Consider the following 22,113-nt stretch of genomic DNA (forward strand, 5'->3'; position numbering starts at 1 on the left):
ACCATGGCGTCGATTCAATTGTGCTCCAGCTCTGTAGCGTGCACGGGCGCTTGCTGTGAGGCGTCCCCGGGTGGCAACACCACGGTTACGGGGTGTTCCTCGTGTGGCACCGCCACGTGGACCTCTTCCTCGTGTCCTGGCCATCGTCAACTGAAACGGGTGGCTTTCCCTTTACCTCTATTCATACTTTTTTTCTTTGTCTTTGTCTTCTCCGTCTTTGTTTTTTTTTATTCCAATTCCGAGTTGTCTCTTGATAGAAATCAAAGAGCGTACCAAGGGTGTTTTTGGGGGTTGAACGTTTTTTGGGATTTTTGATATAGCGTCTAGTAAATTATCATCAGCCACGTGTTTGTCGTCCAGGTCCTTACTCTTTGAGTAGGTAATGTCGTGTTTTTGGCATAAGGCATCCAAGATGTTGATAGGGTTACTTATGCTTGGGTTGGACGAGTTTAATCTTTGGCTGAGTCTCGTACCAGGTCCACAGTAGTTGTAGCTTACCCCTGTTGGGGTGAGTAAATGGATCCCTCCTAATCTTGCGAGTTGACGCTGGATGTCAAATCGATGACGTCGTTGACGTGTAAGAGACATGATCGTCAATGGTCTGGCTTTTTTTCATTTTTAGCTCTCGCTATTTATACTTTTTAGGAGCGTACACGTACATGGGGCATTGGCTGGGTAAGATGTGAGAACGTAGGCGGTAGGCGTCAGGTTTTTGTTTTGGTAAAAATCCATCAACAACCCCGTAACAATAGACGATTTTACGAAATTATTTGTCAAAGGCCCAAGGTGCTTGCTGTAATAAGGAGTGTGCCCAGGTGGTTTTCCCCGATTGACTCGGTCCCACTACCATGACGGCGCAGGGACAACGAAATCGACGATCGTCCATTCTGGTCCGAGACCACTAAGTAAATGATCGTCGACCCTCTACCTCGTTACCCTTATAAGGATGACTCCCAAAAACCACAGGTAGTCCAAAAACTTTTTATTTTATTTTTTATTATTACATGATTTTTAACGTTAAGGGCGTGCTAATGTACTAAATGGTGCTGAGGTACGGCACACTGACGCCAAGGACAATACGGCGTACGTCGTCGCCGTTGTTGTCGTGATAAAGCTCTCACGTGGAACGTGTCGTGTACAAACGAACACACCACTTGATCGTTCCAATTGGCGTGAGGTTTAAACATCGCGGTAATGTCTTGTAAGGACTTGTTGCGAACACGGTGCCATAAAAAGTACAGACAGTATTGTCCACATACAGCCGAGTCTAATGCTTGAAGTTGTCGTTGGTTCGTCACGACGGGTGGTGGACGTAGAAATTTGTCATGGCGCGTCCGTACGCACTTGGAGGGAACCCAAAACTGTCCCACCATTCGCAGTGGTCTGGCGTAAAGTACACTGCCAAACAATGGCTTCCCGTTTTGTTGCTAGGGTCCACATTCACAATGTAGGCGGCGTCACCGTTTCCATCCTCTTGAATGAAGTCAGGTAGACGATCCGAGGGAAAAACACCTTCAAACACGGATTCTATGTAGGGATCACTACGGTTCTCATGGCGTCAAACTCCATCACTCTTGTTCTTTCTCACCCGTCATCCATTTTTTCAACCTTGGATGTCGTAGATCACATTACGTAAGGGGTCAATTTCCATATTGTTGTTGAACTCTCCGTAGATGACGATGGACATCACCTTGTCGGTAGCAGCATTGAATGAGAGTGCGAGGTCTACCGTGCCTTTATATTGTGGGTGGTAGTACTCCGACGCTGCGTTCCCAGGGCCAGTAAAATCGTAGACCAGTAGTCCGTAGCCATTTTCAAACTCGTCCCTGCTGACGTTCAGCCCCCCGCCGCGAAACGTGCCGCACACATTGTCAAACAGCATGTGGTACAAATCCACTCCCTTTCCATCGAGCCTGCTGAGCGCATTGTAAGTGGTTTCTTCACCGTCCACGGTCACCTTGATGTCGGACAGTTTGGCTTCCAGCTGGAATTGAAGGGTTCTTGGTGTAATCACCGTTGTATGCTGCATCCTGCACGAATCCGAGGATCATCCATTTTGGAACGAGTCTATTGAATAGGCTCGTGGCTTCGAAGGAGCGTATACCTTGAAGTATCTGCCGAGTTTTCACGACTGCTGACGTTAGTGGATGCATGCTCATCTTGGGGGAGGAGGGAGAATACATGATCTTCGCATGGGATAACCTGACGCTGTCGGATGGTGTGACGTGGTACAGGCGTATGAGTGCTGACTCAACTTTGTACTTTCAGTTGGTGAAGTTGTTCCTGACATGAGGCAGAACTTGGGTTCGCGAAGTTCGCCGTGTACGCGGCACGACGCATCAATCCTTTGTTGGTGGCTATGGCACCACCAGAACTTGCGACTGCTGTAGTGTCATGTTCCCCAGCGGTTTCTTTGTCCCAGAGTGCACATTGCAAGTACGAATTTTGGGCCTCTCCATGGTAGTTGAGGAGTGTCAAGATGAAGGCGCGGTACGCACACGAGTCCGATTGTAACGTGACGATTTTACCATTAAGATGGATGGTGACTTGCTTGATCATCGAATGCAGGGCAATAATGACAAAGCCTACTTTAGCCCCAGCACTAAGAGCAGAGTTATCACCTTTTGTGATTTTAACCACGAGGCGTAGGTGTGTTTTCTGGAGATCGATGTAACTCTCGCTATTAGGAATGACCCATTCAAGGTGTTTGTCCCCTTTGTCGAAAGGGGTGTAGGGAATATAACGCCCTTTGGCTACAGAGACATCTGTAGGGGGTAGGGAGAACAAATCCATTTCAGGGTTAACGAGCTGGGCTGATCCTGTAAGAACACTCATCGTGGAGGAGGAGGAGGAGGAGAAGAGCTCTTCTTCGTAACAAGTCCGATTACCAACTGAAGTACGAAAAGTGATGGAGTGGATCTTTATATTTTTTAGTCATAGATGTCAGGACTGCGTGCCATGCCGTTGGAACAACTCTACGACGACGAGGACGAGGACGTCGGGTGTGTTGTACAGCAGTTGCAGCAATGGGGATCGTCTTGGGTGGAACTCTGATCTTTACAGTGGAGAGATGGGGTAGCCGCGGAATGCTGGTCCACCCAAACCGTTTCCACTTTGTTTTTTGAAGAGTTTTGAGTTTTGGAACCACCCCGCAATGGAAGGAGATAGATTGGGTTTTCAAAACTTCGTTCCACCGCTTCACCTCCAGGAGTTCCTTCGTTAACCATCACTCGCAATACATTGCGCACCTCGCTCCCCAGCACAAGATTGCCATCCGAGAGATTCGAGTACACGTACATGTTTTGGAATGGAGGGTGATTCTCGTTTTGTTTTGGGTTCGGCTTTGAGGCAAACTTCAGCATTGGTATCCTATCAGAATAATAATAATAATAATCAAATACCAGCCACTTTGCTAGCTTATCAAACCAAGGTCCAGTCTTCTTAGGGTAATCAGGTGGATAGAAAGTCGATAGTGAGATGAGTTTATTCGTGTGTAAATCGACCTTGTAAAACGTTTGACTTGTCAAAACCAAGGATGATACCAAACTCTGGTGTCATTCAACTTGAATTTAGGCAAGTCTATCTTGAACCATCGGAATTGGACCTCATGCGATGGCACTTTCAAGCCACTCAACTCAAATAAGGTCAGGGTTTCAGGAAGTACATAGCGGACTATCAACCAAATCGCGTGATCAGTATCATCCAGCATGTCCCAGTTCGAGGGGTACACGATTGATGTTAAGGCCATTTCCCATGCTCCATCACGCAAATCGGTCGTCTCTTGGGGGCGTATGGTGAAATCACCACAGGTATTGCCCGGTAACGCACCTTTCTCAGCATTGCTGGCTAAGGTCACGCAAAATGATTTTGTTCTTGAGGTCATTTTTACGCAAATCGTGCTCGACGAAAGTGTAATGTTGCCACCACATCGCCTGATTGAAATGATATGGGGTGACCAGCATCGTCGGTTATATACACCTGGATCTTGTCGATAACTTGGAGACGTGCTGGGAAATAAAAAGAAACCTTAAAATTCCGTTACACAGCTTCCCCGTGTTTTCCTCCAGGGGTCAACATCCGCAAGAGATTGCGATTCTGATTTCCCAGTATCAGATTACCATCGGCGACATTCGTGTACACGTACATGTCCTGAAAAGGGGCTTTGCTCGTGTCGACGGGCAGGTAGGGACTCCAGACGAACGAACGAGTAGCTGGCTTGGCAGAACCATCACGAGGGACCGGGGATTCTTCGTCATAGCTCAACACCACCCATAGATGAAGAAAATGTGATGTATCGTCATACCTCGGCGGCCATTTAGTAGTAGTCTCAGTCTGTAGTTTTGTGGCTACCTCAAATCCTAAATCATTAAATCGCTCGAAACCCAAGGCTCGACCCACGCGCATGGTGATGATCAGCTGTGTCAGGTAGGCCATCTCAATTGTCACTGTTTTATCTTTTCCGTTTAACGTCAAGGTAACATGCATCACGGTTTTTCCCAGGCGTCTCCTCGTGTCCGCACGAGATTCGTTGAATTTATCAATACCCTTCTTGAGACTGGTTGCGATATCAATCCATTCTGGCTTCACGAAATCATACAACTTGATCTCGAACCATTCGTGTACAATATTGCTTTCATCAGCGACGGCATTTGGGTTGTTTTGATTAGCGTGTAGCCATGCTTTTTTCGGCACCCTGACCCACATCCAGACAATGTGTTCGTGAAGGGTAAAACTGAGCCACGTGTTGGGATAGATCAGGGACGTTAACCCGACTTCCCAGTCTCCATCACGCAAATCCAGTGTCTTTGGCGTGCGTATGGTAAATTGGAAATGGTGTTGCCCGGAAGAGCACCCTCCAAGGCATTGCTGGGTAACGTCACGTGGAAATGATGTTGGTCTGTCATGGTGCACGAAACAACTGGACCCCGGCCACGTGGATCATAAGATTTTATGCACTTGTTGGGCAGGCACCCAACTGTTGTACTTGTCAGGCCATACACGCCATTGCACGAAATACTCTTCGTTCTGTCCCTTCCCTCGCGTCCTGATCACCCGTTCGATGCGGAACAGATCCCGTTGCTCGTCGAGACCGACGTGTTGCAGTTCGGGTTCCTAAAACCGGCCACCTAACCACGTTCCATCGTACTCGCGAAGTCGGTAAGCGTAGTTCTTCTGATTCGTGTTGTTGTACCGCTGACCCACCGTAAACACTTCTTCGGTCCAATTGGGAATGTACCCTTTGGCAAAGAAGTGTTTGACTTTACTGATCCGCACCCTATCCCCCACGTTAAATTTTGGTGGAGCTCTCTTCTTCTTCTTCTTTGGGCCTCCCAGTCTTTTCTTCCCGTACAAGATAGCCCACACCTCCTGAGCATCGTCGTACGTGACCACGTCCGCAGGAGCACGTCGGATGCTACGATGGTACGAATGATTGTAATTGTGCACCAATTGCGGCAACGTAATTCCATGTCCACGTAACGGCGTGTCTCCTTGTGCGTAAACCATCGCCACATCCAGGTCTTGAGAGTGCGATTGAATCGTGCGACCACAGCTTTCAATTCACTTCGCGTGGAAAAGTGTTGGATCCCTTTGGATTTGAGAAATGCTTGGAAGATTCGATTCTTGAACTCGGTGCCATCGTCCGTTTGAAGTTTTTCTGGCTGGCGACCACCCTCGAAAATCGACTCAAACGCCTCGACCAGCCGTTTGCCCGTCTTGTCCTTGAGAGAGACCACCAAAGCGTACTTGCTCAACACGTCAATCACGGTGAGTAAGTAGTTGTACCCGTCTTTGTACGAGCGTAGCGCCTGCATGTCACACAGATCCGCTTGCCATTGTTCGTCCATACCATTCACCACCACCCGTTGGCGTGGGTAGCGACGACGGTACGGTTTATGGAGCGTGTAGGTGGAATGGCTCCGAAGCCACGAATTCACTTGGGCACGACGTACTCCTTGAGAACGTACCGCTCGGACTAATTTGTCCACTCCCCCCAAGGCTGCTGGATGATTCGGATCGTAATAAATTGGGCGAAGAAGACGACCTATCGTCTTCTGAGTCATCGTCGTCTTCTTCTTCATACTCTTCTCTTTTTCGCGCACGGACGATGGTAGGTGTAGGAGGGGGTGGGGCTGGGGCGCCATCGAGTTGCGATGAATGAATTTCGATTCGGCCCCCGCAACACGCAAAGAGACACCGTAAACGTTCCCACACCGTACGACAATCGAAACGCGGTTGAAGAGGATCCGCACCAAAGTAACCCATGCTACAAGTGATTCCTTCCCTACCACTCCTCACCTTATTTATATACAAAAAACAACATCCTACTACCACAGAAAAGAAGGCTTTTTATTAACGGTCTTTAATTTTACAACTTAAAATAACCATAAGGGTAAGTGCGCATACCCCGTCGCACGCGTTTGTTGTACACGACACGAAATGTCTTGTGCGCCGGCACCGTGTGTAGAGTTCTGTCGTGCACATTGCGCTGAATGGTGTAAGGGAGAGTAACGTGACGCTCTTCCGCCACAGCGCCTTCAACGCGCAAGAGTTCCAACATGCTGGTCAGGTTCACGATATCAGCCGTACGAAGGTTGATGTGAAGTCCCTTCACTTTACACGTGGAATGACCCTGTTGCGTGGTGTACCCGTAACTCTTGGGTCCCGTGGACGAATAACGATCGATAAAGTCTCCTGGCTCCAACTCGCTCGTCAGGTCTCCTAGATAGTTCCCGAGCGGCGGTTTCCACTCTCCAGGGCGGTGTAAGAAAATGACGCTGTCCGTGTCGTGATACAGACAACGTTCCCCTAGCCCGTCCGTGGTGAAGGCTGCAATCACCACGTTGGTGTGGGGTTTCAACTCTTGAAACTTTTACCCCAGCCTGTAATGAACTTGGATGAGGTCGTTGTTCACGATGAGCACATCATTCACCTCGATACTGTCGTTGTTCAGCAGGGCAAAGTAGGCCTTGGGGTCGTCCACGTACTCGGTACGTTGGGGGTTGGGCTGCTCACCAAACTTTCCCCACATACAATGCAGGCCCATCTTTGCCACGGAGCGGAGGCCTGGGTTCTTCTCGATCTTGCTAGGATCCATACGGACGCCTTGGTGGCGTTCGTAATCGTCGACGTACTGCATCTTGTCGGCGTCGGTGGTGCACCAGCTGGGCCACCCCGAAGCTTCTTGTTTGTACTTCAAGAAGGTCTTGATGTACTCTTCAAACAACCGTGCCCAGCGCTCCCAATGCCACACCTCGTACACACGGATCACGTGGTAGCCTTTCTCTAGAGCTTTGTAAATCTCGGGGTGGGCCCACGTTCCCGTGAACACACCACGAGACATCCCCCACGAGAGCTCGCAGTTCGGGGTGCGTGTTGAGTTGCTCGTCAAACTGGCACTCCCACACCTCCTCGTAGTTGTAGCCCTGGGCTTTGAGACGCAACTCCACCGCACGCGTATGCTCGCGAAGCTCTTGCATCGTGGTGTTTGTCAAAGGGTTAACAGTGTGAGGCTAAAAACACGTGGTGCAACCGTGGTAGAAACACCCGTGGTACTGGTACACCGTGTTGGTAGACTCGCCGTACCCGTCCACCTTGATCCGCCCTGCCAAGCGTACTTCGCCACGGTTCCCGGAATGCTGAATAAACACTCCTTTTCCCTCGCGATGTTCGATGTACTTCAACCACTGCAACGCTTTCAGAGATTGCACGTCGTGGCCACGGTACCCCCGCGTGGGTATCAGTCCAATAGTCTTTCCCTCCAGAAACTTGGTGCGCAGGATACGGCTGGACAGCAAAGCAATGGTGATGGCCACATGAAACGGGTGAAGACCTGCAGCGGCCATGATGAGCTTGTCGAAAGCGAGTACCGCTCTCTTGAGCACCTCAACGTCCAGATGACAGTACGAAGCGAGGTCCTCTTGCAAGTTAAACACGGCGCCACGAGCCACTTCGGCTTGGTGACAGGCACGTAGGGTGTGGGCATCGTCTTCTTTCATCCCTTGAAGGTCGTAATAGCTCAAGTCGGGCATGGGACCCACGTAGTCTTGGTGCTCGGGGGTGTTGAAAAAATGAGGAAACGTTCCCTTTTGGGTCACGTGATCAAACCCAAGAGCTTTGGGGAGCTTGCTCAAAGGCATCTGCAGAAAGTTCACGGTGCACTTCATGTCGATCCCCAACGACTTTATTTTCAGGTACATCACCTTTCCTCCGGTGAAAATCACTTCGGGTTTAAAGCCATTCGTAAAAAGGTATCCGAGGATGAAATAGGAATCGTAACCTTTGAAATTGTGAGCCAAACACGTGTAGCCAGCATTACTCCCATTGAACAGCCAGTCGCAAAACGCTTGTACCGTGCTTGTACCACCCCTTGCAGGTCTCACACAGTTTTTGCACCCCGACAAAATTCACAGTGTGCTTGGCTTCCAGAGGCATGGCCTCGAAATCAAAGATGATCAAAGGCATCGAATCGTCATCATAGTCAAGGCTGTTCTTCTTTTTCGAGGGAGCATCGTCACCCACCGTCAAGTAACACAAATGATCGGGTGGGACCACTTCCTTGCACACGGAGCACTTGTACACACACACACACACATGCTCTTCTCCTACCTTTCGATTCGGATCCATCATATCAACGCGTTTACCACACGTCTCGCACTTGTGGTACCGTTGGCAATACGACCAAGAGTCCTGGGGTTCACTGTCACGACCACGCCTTTTGGCTCTTCGAGGCTTGACACGTCGGTGGTTCTCGAAACACGTCTGCGTGCGAAAGTACTGGCGACACTCGTCACAATACTGCCACTCCCAACGATGGTCTTGTTCGTCAGGTGGAACCAAGGGAGAACACTCTTGCTCACCACACCCATAGCACAGGTTGTTACACTTGTGATTTTTTCGATCGTACCCCTTTTGACCCATTGTAATAATACAAATAGTTAATAAAACGTTTATAACCAAACAAATGTCTCAATTTGACACGCAATGTCTCTGGTCAGACCCCAAAATTCTTCCTTTCTTCCCCGCAACAAGCCAGGTAGCTCCACCTTCCGGAGCATCGTTAAAATATCCATGGGAGTTAGACAGTCCAACAAATCTTGAATGTAAGATTTCCAATGACCTTGCACAGCAAGCCCTAGTCTATCAATCAGCTTTTGCAGACCCTCCCATGCCAATTCCATATAGTTCTTCAAGGTTAGCCCTATAAAACATCTGATTCCATCCATCTTGGCCACGGGGTACTACGCAAGTTCACTCTCCCATCTCTCCAAAGACCAACGCCTCCACATAATGACCCACGACATGCATGACGTTATACGTGTCAACCACATCGTAAGTTGCCTGAGGTTCATCAAGTTCGTTATAAGACTCCATAGACTCTTCCTTCTCCCCCTCCTCTTCCTCATCGCTAGTGTCACTCTCGACGACAACTACTTTCTCGGCTTCTTCGCCATCGGTATCACTTCCACTACATCCAGCATCTCCTCCTCCTCCTCCTCCTCCTCTACTTCTTCTTCTTTGGGCGGGGGAACGGGAACGCTTACGTTTACGCAAGTTGTAGGGAGCTTCTTGCCTTTGCCCTTTAACTTTCTTCTTCTTGGAGGGTGGTGTTCATAGTGGCACTGCCTTCGTCTTCTTTGCTTCCTTCGGAGGCTCCGCCTACACGAACCGGTCGCATTTCTTGTTTGGAGGTCTCACGTCACACGCAAAATACACGCGACCGTTGGAAAACTGACCGCGGCTCACCCCGACACGGCAAATGAGGTTATGTTCACACACTGGAAAATCGGTGACGTTAACTCCTGAAATAAAAGCCACACCCTATCTGACCTTTTGAAAAATCGACAGGAGTACCGCACTTTAAGGCAGACCCTACTTTTTTTTACCTCTACGTCACAAAAACGCTTCATCATCAACAAACAAAGCACCAATGTTCTTCGCTTCAAAATTTCCATCTTATATATTCTTTTTAGGGTATCCCATAATTTAACAGCAGTCATATCGCGACGCATGCGTAAGAGCAGAGTCCAAGCGTGGCTAATTTGCATTGATAAACACGGCTTTGACAAGCTTTATGTATCGAGCTGAAAATACAATGAAACGTTTTTGGAGCAGCTAAGAACAGCGCTAAACAGCTAAGGCTCAAATTTTCACAGTTAGTTCTTGTTGATATTTTCTATCCATTTCGGGTTTATAGTTCCGCAATTCTGTTTATATTTTGCACGGCGACGTGATGAAGTTTGCGAAAGTTTGTCTTGCCGTCCTTGTTTTGACTGTATGTGTTTGTCTCCGTGGTTCATTTGGTGGAAAGTGTGAGAAAAGTGGAAAAACGAGGTCAACAGAAGACAAACCATTTATTATGAATGAAAATAATGAAGATTTTAAAAATATTTTTGAATTTAATCATACATTTTTTAGTATTAGGAAACATTAAAGTATACATATTATTACTTTTACAAATAAATATAATCCCAATATACCTAACACGCAATGGTAATATTCAATTATAATATGAAATACCCTTTTTTAATGTAACTTCTTTAAAATGAACCAAACCCTTGTTTGATTCACACAATCCTTTTCTGCCTTTCCAAAATAAAGACTCTTTATTCATCATTATTTATCATATTATCCTCTATTTTTAACAATGCAAAAAAACAGACAAGCCACTTACATAAAATGAATGTCCCACTAAGTCAAAACTTAACAAGGCAAGTAGATGATAACATCACAACTTCCATATTAAAATTAAGGATTTAAAGTATATACAGACCGTTTTTTTCTGTTTCTATTTCTAATAGGCAAATCTTCAAAGGGGGGGGGGGCTTACTGCAACATCTCGGATCGTGCCATGCAAGAAACAAGAGTTTCAGCAATAATTTGTTAATTGCATCTCCCTTTGCTCAAGTTAAATGCCCACCTCCAGGGAATGCTGGGTAGACCCCACCTACCATGGAATTCCAGTCTTTCTTTATTACCACCCTAACAATCATGCATAATATTTGAAATGATGATGATGATATATTATAAAATTTCTAAAATGTATATGATTGTATATTATAATAGAATGATGTAAAATATTACAATTCTTCAATAAGTATATATGTTATAATTTTCCAATTTCAGATTTGCATGATAGCAACATCACCCGTTCTAAGGCTATGCCAGTCTATCCAGGATGCAAAAGACAACCTAGAAAGTGATTCAGTCACAGTTACCAGACTCTCTGCCATCCTTGCAAGGCTGGAACAAAACATAAGGATGATATTTTCGAGAATGGAAAACCTCAATGCAAGGCAGACCATACAGACCAAATTTGGTCTGGTCAACATAGACAATCAAGGCAATGTCCAAATAGATAGCAGTGTTTGGGAAAAGATGTTTGTTTCCATCAATGAGCTAGATCAGTTAAAAGGTATCCTATTGTGACAGCTACATAATACACTATAATGCTGGCCCCCTGGGCCACTCCCCTGGATACACCCCTGTACTCATATTGTTATCATACTTTTCACAAAGGTGAATGCTTTTTTTTCTATCAGTTAAAATAATTATAATACAAAGTATAGTAGTAGGGCCCTAGGTTAGGAAAGTATATTTATGGTATTGTATTGTTCAGAAACATAAAACATGATTATATTTCATTCCAGATCATTCATTTGAAGACTTGATAACACAATTCCAATCTTCACTATATGAATATTATGAAACCAATGAAGGCCCACCCTTGTACTCCCCTGCGTTGATGCGAGACTTTGTGGAAGAACATGTATGTGGATTGTATGAAATTATTCTAAACTCAATTATAAAAGATACCACTTCAAAAAAAAAGGAAGCAACTACAAGAGCAAAGGACTGTTGCCATTCTTCACATCCTAGCATACTTCAGGTATAAACTATCTAAAAATACAGCTGACAAAGTGTTCTTGGGGGTTTGTTTGAACCCTCTAAAAAACAAATGCTATAGGCCTGTGGTATCACATAAAAATTCGCTTGACATGTACTAGACTATATGCTTTGCTTATCCTACCTACTTGAACAACTACTTTGATCCTTTTTCTGTTATTGTCTGTAGATCACAGAAGACCTCTCAATTTAATAAGGACGTTGGTGCATTTCTTCACCACCATGGAGCATCAAGGTCTGCAATCAACACTAGACCAGTGCTAGGTGAGTGCAAGGAACATAATTAAAAATGACATCTAGTGTATCCCTTTGAACAATCTAAATCCACAAGATATTGAAACTTTGGTGGGTGACATGGAATTGGAAGACCTGTGTTCAAAAATCCTGCTTTTTTCAGGATACAGTGTGGCACCAAGGACACTTGACAGGCAAAAAAAAAAAAAACACAAAAAAGGAACTACCCAAATCAGCTGCAGGAACATCTAAAATATGCAGTTGATGTAAGCTTATTTTTGTCACAACTGACTTTGATTTTAATGTTATATACAGACCTAACCATGATAGATAGATAGATAGATAGATAGATAGATAGATAGATAGATAGATAGATAGATAGATAGATAGATAGATAGATAGATAGATAGATAGATAGATAGATAGATAGATAGATAGATAGATAGATAGATAGATAGATAGATAGATAGATAGATAGATAGATAGATAGATAGATAATGTGTTTATTAACCCTATTGCAGCGAAAGCTGAATTACAGGGCAGCCAGTATATATATAATACATCCTTACATTTACATAACTTGTTGATAACGATAAGTACAGAAATTGTTGAGCCTATTCGTACGGCCGCAGATGGGGACAACAGACGCCGTACCGGACCGTAAACCATACCCATGGTGCGTTGCTACAGGAATAGGAATTAAGCGTTTACATGCACTGCACAATGTCTGAGGAAGGGATTTAGGAAATTCTAGAGTGGTGGGAATGGGGGTGTATTTCTACTAATAAACATTTCAAAGTATAGTCAATTTCCAAATTTAAATATTTTTCTTTCTTTGTTTTATCTTATAGGAGAAGGGCTTCATAATGCTGCTTATAGATGACTTTCACAATATTCACACTGTGCGACTGCCAGGGAGTGATATGAAACTATCAGTGGCTACCCATATGACCTCTTCACTGTTAGATATCCACCCTTCTATCAAAGCCCCAAAGGTGCCTAAAAGTATTGATGCTGTTCATTTCTCCATCTGTTTCAATGAATGGAATCATGCAAAAATGTGTTTGGGGGATCTCAGTTGGAAATCTCCTAACCATTGCTGAAAAGTTGAAGGAGTGGCAAACTTCCTTCTTCAGCTCAGTTCCAGGTTATAGAAAGCTAAATGGAGAGTCAGTGCAGAGTCAACTCGATGAATTTTGTGTTTACCATGACTTAGCACATGAAGAACTATGCAAGCTAAACAGTTGTCGACTAGTCGATGAATTCGAACATCCATTAAAGTCCATGGAAAACTATAAGTTTGCACTTGACCACACAATTAGCAGTGCTGGACAACCATTATTAAACTACACCAAGGAATATGCACTTCCCTGCCCTGGAGATTGGCCTACCTGGTTTTACTTCAAGAAACTTGTTGCGCAACAAAGTAACATATATGCATCATTAATTCCTGAGCAAGGACCCTTTCATGTCAGTTTGAATGCAGTAGAGGACATTATAACAACTTATCACTTCTTTTTTTCAAGGATATATACAGATGTATTTGGAGGTATCCTGCCAGTGAAACCAAAGCCATTCAGATCAAATCTGGTCTTGATTGGCACTCTCCTTGGCTGGCTACTGATCCGAGATAAAGTTCTTGGAAAACTTAAACTGTGCAAAGACATGGAATTTGCATGCATACTCAATATCCTTGATGAAGTTCTCCCTCTATTTATTTTTCAATATGGAGTTATTTTCCGTTCTGGTGACCTAGAACATTATGAGTCAATCATGTTCAGATTCCTGATCCTATTTATCATCTGGAACCGCCATCACTATGACAGGTCAACCCTGTCAATGTTAAACGATTTATGCCACCAACGAAATTTTTTTACTCGAATACTACAACTTTAAAAAGAAATGGCTTGCAATCATCACCGAGAAAAAAGTGGAGATTTGGCACTCCCTGTTACGTTTCCATATACGCGATTACTACAAAGCCAACCAGATTAGAGATACAGCAATTGGTCTTACAACATCAAAAACTGCAAAATCATTCTTTGCAAATTTTATTCGACCATATCTAAGAGGAACAAATTCAGAAAGAAATATAAAATTGATTGCTGGGAGGTCAGCTGAGACACTGCTGAAGCTATTTGTTAGCATTGCACAGAATCTAGGACAATCAAGAAAACTTCCTCAAGAAACAACCAGGCAGGGGACTCCAAAAGGAAAGCCTCAGTTTTATATCAAGACATTTGATACCACAGTAGAGAACAAGGCCTTACCTCTTTCCTACAAATTTTGTAATGAATATCCAGAAAGACATGTCAGATACAAGAAGATGATGAAGTTGTTAGACTCCCATGCTTCCATGCCTACCATAAATCTTGTTTAGTTCAATCTGGTAATAAGTGTTCCCACTGCTTCAAGCCACTCAGTGATCATCTTTCAAAACTAGCAACTGCTTTCAATACTACTCTCATAACTCCCACAAACTCCTCTCCATCCAGGAATACTGCTGAACTTAATGCAAATGACAATGATGATGAAATTCCTGTAGTAAGCACAAAGGATCCTGACTTTTATGACTCAGAACAATGGGCAAACTATGTTGACAGCATCTTAGAAGGAATAACTGTCCCCCAACCTTCTCAGACACCACAATCTACAACACCCAGCCAAACTTCTGCATCAACAAGACAACAAAGTCACTCAAACCAGCAGCATGCAGCTACTTCAGCAATTAATAGAACATTTAAAATTACAACATTGAATGTGTCTGGTTGTAAAATTTGGCTGTTTGAGAACAGTATCTCCCAATCTACCCTAAATGGGCGAAACGGATCAAATGCCTGCACTTTATTGCTATTATTTTAGCCAAAACAGTCATTTCTAATTTAGGAACACTTGCATTTCCAATTGCCCAGTTGTCACCAGTTTGGGGAGTGATTATGTGTTATTGCATTTCTCATGGAAATAGAGTTCACCAACAAGTCACAGGAGGCCGGGGCTATTAATTTCAGAGTTCAAGATGCTGCTGTGCATCTATCTTCAATTGGCACAATTACGGTAGAAGACTCCTTTGATGTAGACTTTGTGTGTCAGAATCCACAAGTCCCACAGTCATCACTTAGGTTCTACCTCCAGCGTCTAGTGAGAGAACCCAATATCGCTGCACTCGTAATAATCAATGGCCTATCTGTATGTTTCCTTGGAAGAGGGAATGAAGTGCTTCTCCTTGATAGCCATTTGCATGGAACTTTTGGTGCCCTTGTTGGTAAAGCTGCACTCAAGATATTGAGCAATATTTAACTATATGTAAGCAGTGGTTAAGTCCTAATGTAATTATGTGTACAGTTTTATAAGTTTTGTTTAGAATTACAGTACTTTATTTGCTATTGCTGTCAGCAACATGCTAGTAAACACCCGACTAAGTTTTTGACAAGTTTCTATCAGGTTTTAGACAGTCTGTTACACAAGTTGAGTAAACTTCATATGTAAAGGATGTCAAAAACACAACAGAATCTTGTCAACTTAGATGAGTGTTCATGGTAGCACATGTCTAAATTAATATTACAATGAATTTTGAGTACTTTACAGCGATGAGAATTTGTATGAATAACAGCAGGCGATATTTGACTGATATGAAATAGTGGACTTCATTCGGGATAATTCAGAGCTGCATTTACAAATTTACTCACGTAACCGTGACGCAGCCCCTTTGAGAAAAATATTAGAAAAGTACTTCTAAGGCAATGTTAGAAAGAAAAATTCGAGACAGGATTAAGAATTAATAAGGGCTCATTATTTTGTGTTATGAAAGCAAAAAGTTACAGGTTTCATACAAGCTATCTGCTAATGAATAAGTCTCATATCCATAAAATTAGGGAAAGAGGGAAGAATAAAACAGATAAGTAAACGCGAGGCGGAACAAAGGAAGTGATAAAAAAAAAAAACAGGAAATTGAGTTGTGCTTACCTCCGCTTCGTTTCGCATCCCTTATAAAAGTCGCTGAAGCATAGATTGGTAAAATAAATGATCAGGGACGAAAGGAACCTTCTCTCTTTCTTTAGATTATAAACATTACTCAATGGCAAGAAATTAAAGTGCACATTTCTCCCATTTTCCTCTCTTGTTTATGCTTCCATGTGGTAGAACGTCCGCCATCTTGGTTTTCAATTTTTGAGCATGCGCAGTGTTTGACCGCTGTGTTTCCCATAATAATACCCTCACCTATGACGTCACTTCCGCCCCTCATATTCCGACCAATCACCACCCTCCCCCCAAAGTTCAAGGCCCCAAGTCCAAAGTCCACCTGTGACGTCACTTCCGCCCCTCAAAATCCAACCAATCACAGCACGCCATTCTCAACAACCAACCAGAACGCGCCACGACCGCGCGGCCGGGGGACTGGAATCCACCCCCTATACAGACTGCATTTACTACTTGCCCATGCCGTTCTTCACAAGCGCCTCTAGGAGACGTTTGTAAAACGCATCAATGCAAGGATGCGTTGCCATTGCCCTCAGTTTTCTAATATTCTACGACGCTCTCATGGAGATTTCAGGGTGGCGTTTTAAAAATCCACGCCCTAACTTTTCCCCGATAACCCCCTCCTGTAGTCTCTCGAGGCTCCATCTGTGTTGCCATAAACATAATTATACATTTGCTCTTACCGTAACCATGCCTTCTAACACCGAGGTTGCTCACAAGCTTCGCTTCATCGTCCCTACTGATGATAGTGTCGGGACCTTAAGTGGCCCCGTGGACAACCTTCCCCTTTATGAGTATTTCTGTGGACATCAAACTCACAAGCCCCATTCCTTACTCAATACCCCAACCCTCACTGCAATAATAGCCGCCCTAAGCGAGCGGTCATTAATAACAATAGTAGAAACATTGTAAACTGAATCAAATATACATTTGAACAATGACTCTCTTGTTCAGTATTATATTGAAACCACACCTATATTCGACGCCTAGAAAAAAGGGAAGCCCCCCCCCCTACATATTTGCTGCCCCCGCCCCCAGTTATAAATGACAGCTCCCTAATGTTCATATCACTCCACTGCTTGCGTTTATTTTCACGGGACAAGAACGCTGGACAAGAACGCTGTCAATAAATATTCACATACGGATTTTGCAACTTTTATTCAACGAACACAAATTCATTGCTTTGCATCAGTTTTCTATATGGATTTTTTTCTTACGTTTAAAAATCATAGAAAGGGAAAACAACACCAGCTGATCATATTTCATTTTCGCGCCAAATACAATTCTTCAAATAAAACTTGCATTCTGTGGATCAAAGCACAGTCGTGAATGCTAACACACCTATGACTAAACAAGAAAAGTCACTAAAGAAAAGCAGTCACGATTAAATGTAAAATCATGCGAAATATATAGCTCGGTTTTCTCTCACTCGTACAAGAAGGAACAGGGCGAAAAACAAAAACAAATAACAACAGGACAGTAAGGAGGGAGTAAACAAACGTGTGCGCCGATTCCACATTCCAAGCCTAAAGTTTGAAGGGGAAAGACTATCGCCACAAAGTCTCGAAAAATGTCGCACAATAACCGAAGGAAATGTAGATCAAAGTTCACCGGATGCCCGAAAGGTAAGTCTGAAACAAGTTGCGCTTGCGGGATCTGGGCGTGTTTCCCGCAGGCCCTTAGATGGATTAGTCCTTGATCTCCGACAAGACATTCAAACATTTTGTATGTTAGCTTATTATTTTTTTTTCTAATTTCCTTCGACATTACTGCTGGTAACGACAAAGTGCAGACGTGCATTTTTCAAGCTCCCGTTAAGGCGATTCGATACAGTTTCCCGAATCTCCAACCATCCTGTCAATCACAACTCGTATCTTCTGCTACAGGGATCGGATTATCAAACTATTTGGCCATGCCATGTGCCTAGGGATGAACTTTATAAAAATGTAACGTGTTTACATTGCTGTTTCTATGCCAACGGAACGGCGAACCCGTTAAACTCACTATTTGCGAAGTGCTGTTCGCTATAGGGAAATGTTTTAACAAATAAGCTATAGGATATTGTACATCAGACCTTGGTCGACACTTAGAGGAAGTTTTATTAAAATCAGAGGAATTCCGAGAAATTGGCGTATTTTTATTTTCAGTCATTCTGTTATTTACCTACTCTGAAATTCGCACCTGAAAAAAATCCATACGCGGGCAAGGATTTTTTTTACCATTGGTATTTAGCTACCTCCTATATCTAAGAACATACCAAAAATGAAAGCAATCGGTTTTGTTGATCGTAAGTTTTAGGGGCCATTCCGGGGACTATATGACACTTTCAAAATGAAGAAATTGAACTTTTTCGCTTTTTTGGCCGCCAAATAAAATGTTGCCGATTAATTTTTTTTTCGTCGTTTTTGTAGAATAAAATTAATATATTGAGAAACATTCGGGTTAACTTTGAGCTCCATTGAAGGGTTGTAAGTAAGCGATTAGATTTTTTGAAAATGGGCATTTCAATTTTCGCGCTGCCCTTGTGGTTGACTCAATTTATAATTAAGCTTACTATCTCTCTTATTCAGTTTTCGTTTTGTAGTTTTAATTTATTCCAGTTGATATATAAAAAGGAGTGACCTTATCGTATCGCAAGCTGTATTTTTACCCGGCAACATGGTACAAAGATAAACTTCAGGTACAGTTACAGCAAGCCTCTAAATGGGGTCTTCAGAAATTTGGAGGATCTATTAATAAGAGTTGCAACTTTTACTCCAATGAAATGCTAAAATGATTTGGAAAGGAGCGCGGGAACTTTAAGGTTGCCTTAGGGGCTGATGGGGCCCCTTTAGGAATAGGATCTGATGCAACTGCCTGGCTAGTTAGCTTTCTAAATGTAGGTTCCAAAGTCGCTTGTCCCTATGATAATTTTCTATTGTGTGGGACTAATTGCAAGGAAGATCACATAGCAATGGTTAACTATGCTTAAGACATTCTATTTAAATGAAAACCATTAAAGAGAAAAATATGTAATTGGAGGTCAAACTGTAACCTTTCAATTTGAATTTGCACCTTCTGACATGAAATGGCTTGCGTTTTTCTCTGGCGAGCTTAGGAATGCAACACCCTTTTCTACTTTTGCAAATGTTAACAAAGATGGTATGTAAACAATAAAAAAATGAGCCCACCAACGCCTGACAGCCATGGGTGTATCATTACGGAATAAAAGTTGCTAAGAAAGTCAATGAATTTGAGAGATCATTTGCAAACTCACACATTTCAGAAAAGACCAAACAATCCATAATCTTAAGTTTCATCAGAAGTATGAAGTCCAGGCAAGAGCGCATTCCAATGCTAGGCCCAGTCATTGACAAAGTCTTAGCAGAGCCTCTTCACAACTCCAACAATGACTGGCAGTTTTTTTAACAACAAGCTTTTCTATGTAGTTCTAGATATCAGCCAGATCCCTACAACAATAAAGTCAGTGAAGGAATTGGATGAAATTTCTTCTATATTTGAAGGCCATTAAAAGCAGCTGGTTGCAATGTACTTTCTAAGAAAACTGAGGTCCTGGTTCTCTGAAAACAGGAGGGCAACATTTGAATTTAGATTCACTGGCGAAGAAAGCAGAAGCTTCTGTCATAAAATCTCATGAAGCTTTTGGCTGCTGTTTTTGTTAATCATGACAACGTGCCATCATACCATGTTACCTGGCATGCTTTAGCCTACTTTGGTCTTAAACTTAGAAATGCGGTTTCGCTATTTAATAGACAGAACATCGACAGCACCTATGTAAATAACCTAAAGGTAAACTGTCAGGCTGTTTTCAATAGAGCCAAAATGTTCCTTGGCAATGTAAACCCAACAATCTGGACTATGGGCTATTCCATCCCCTACCATGCTTCCCTTACTGCCAAAAAGTATGGGCTGGGACTTGGTATCAGCACTATGCAGGGGAGAGAGGCAAAGCATATGCACTTACAACAGCATGCGAAGTATGCCCTCACGTGCAATCGCTGGAAGTTAGTATTTAAACATGAATACATAACAACACTTTACTTGAGGTAACTCGATGTGCATGCATACATGTACAAGCACACCACACAGAGCTACAACCCAGACAATGCAGGCTCACAAGCAGTTTGCTACTGCGGTTTTCAAAAACAAGCATGTAGAGAAAAGTGCCAATTTTGCGAAGAAAGCATCAAACTAGCAAATGAAAACAGTGTGCAAAATGGAGTGCTAGATTAAAGTGCCTCTGGCATCAAATTTATATGTCTTATTTAGCGAATTTTTCACGAGAGACTTTTTAAAAGAACAATTCAGTCAGATGACGAGGTCCAAGCCTAGCCTCGATCTGGCGTTTTCTGGCGGCGGGCTTCTCCCTTCTCATTCAAGGTTTCTTTCTTTTCTATACTTTCGTCTATTTATGTTTATTTGAGAAGAAGAATATATAACATATACAAAAAATGTCGAGCGACGATAGTTCAGTATCAGCTGAAGATACTTTAATCTACGAAGATGACTTGGGGCCAGTGCCAAGTGCAGCTGCTGCGTATAGGCAGCATCTTGACAAAGAAGAACGCCTCAATAGGATTCTTGACAGATTTTCCGGCGAAGTTGATGTAGCTACATGGTATGTACAGCACCAATGTCTATATTCGTTGGCCATCTTCCTTGTATAACATTTACTTGTGTGTCAATCTTACAATAACCACAAATATTAGTAAGCCTTTGAAATGTACTACTCACACTCTTGTTTTGGTGGATTTTTATTCATAAGTACAGTAAAGTAAGTTATTTGTTTTTATTATACGTACTGATTATTTACCTATACAACACAGTAGGAAAGTACTCTTAAATTAGATTAACTAATAAATATAATACATTTGACATGATTCTCCTTCTGTATGATTATATTTCTCCTTCTGTATACATTTATTTTATTTCTACAATAAGATTGGTTCCTTCTATGAAACATAAAAATCTATTTTACTTTAAAAAAAAAAGCTTTTTTAACATACCTAAGTCATATTTGTATGAAGTAATATAAGGCAATTTCTCTATTGACAGGTGTAAATGCTTAAATTGCTCTTTGGAAACCGTGACCCAGCCTGAGGAGTGCTGGTGCCGTGGTGACCGGGGATAAGTGCATTTTCACACATCCTGGTTTTTGAGGGATGTTGCCTCAACCCTTAGGTTCTGGCAAACGCAGCCAAGCGTCTTAAAACTAAAGATCATACCACCTATGCTGCTACACAAAAACAAATGAATGTGGCCAATCAGAAGTAAGTCTATTTGAAATAATGAACATTTATTTGAATAAAAGAAAGCAGTATAGGCTTTTTGCAGCTAAGAAGCTTGTGACAAAGAATGTTCCTTTTTTTAAACCTATAAAAAATGAAATTTAAAAACTTCTAAACGGAAAAAAATAAAATATTGTTTTTTTCTATTTCCCATCAGTTTTATTCTGGGGAAAAACACGAGCAAGGTTGTAGCTGTATCATCAAAAAGGCTTATCAACTGCTCTTTATATTGATTCATTCATTTATTTATTTAGAGACTTTCAATTTGTTTTACCATTTGACATGCTATATAGTAAAATTATTACTAATGTTTAAAATCACTTGGATCATTTGAATCTGTGTAGACAACTTTCCCATTATTTGTCTTCTGCTAAAACAGCACCAGATTCTGAAATGGAATCGACATTAACAATCACATACTGTGCTTACTACTATCCAGTGGCCCTGGAATGGCATGCATGTTTCATTTATTTATTTAGAGACTTTCAATTTGTTTTACCATTTGACATGCTATATAGTAAAATTATTACTAATGTTTAAAATCACTTGGATCATTTGAATCTGTGTAGACAACTTTCCCATTATTTGTCTTCTGCTAAAACAGCACCAGATTCTGAAATGGAATCGACATTAACAATCACATACTGTGCTTACTACTATCCAGTGGCCCTGGAATGGCATGCATGTTTGATGAATTAGGAGTCCCTGC

At 42.8% G+C, this 22,113-nt stretch overlaps 3 long non-coding RNA genes and 1 other non-coding gene across 4 annotated transcripts; 2 read left to right on the forward strand and 2 right to left on the reverse strand.

The window, feature by feature from the left end:
- Window positions 1-10,393: 10,393 nt before the first annotated feature.
- On the reverse strand, window positions 10,394-12,155 carry LOC116616699. The gene is made up of 2 exons (XR_007306569.1): window positions 12,033-12,155; window positions 10,394-11,241 (listed from the first exon to the last, which is right to left on the reverse strand). It is a non-coding gene; the product is annotated as an uncharacterized LOC116616699 (long non-coding RNA).
- LOC116616696 lies at window positions 11,240-13,132 on the forward strand. The gene is made up of 4 exons (XR_007306568.1): window positions 11,240-11,413; window positions 12,074-12,168; window positions 12,302-12,404; window positions 12,990-13,132. It is a non-coding gene; the product is annotated as an uncharacterized LOC116616696 (long non-coding RNA).
- On the reverse strand, window positions 12,626-16,405 carry LOC125559872. Its single transcript, XR_007306567.1, has 3 exons — window positions 16,102-16,405; window positions 14,892-15,411; window positions 12,626-14,403 (listed from the first exon to the last, which is right to left on the reverse strand). It is a non-coding gene; the product is annotated as an uncharacterized LOC125559872 (long non-coding RNA).
- A 1,281-nt stretch (window positions 16,406-17,686) lies between these two features.
- On the forward strand, window positions 17,687-19,524 carry LOC116620130. The gene is made up of 3 exons (XR_007306583.1): window positions 17,687-17,741; window positions 18,732-18,796; window positions 18,902-19,524. It is a non-coding gene; the product is annotated as an uncharacterized LOC116620130 (transcript).
- Window positions 19,525-22,113: the final 2,589 nt, after the last annotated feature.

The sequence above is a fragment of the Nematostella vectensis genome, chromosome 14 (assembly GCF_932526225.1).
Source record: "Nematostella vectensis chromosome 14, jaNemVect1.1, whole genome shotgun sequence".
NCBI classification, from domain to species: Eukaryota; Metazoa; Cnidaria; class Anthozoa; order Actiniaria; family Edwardsiidae; genus Nematostella; species Nematostella vectensis.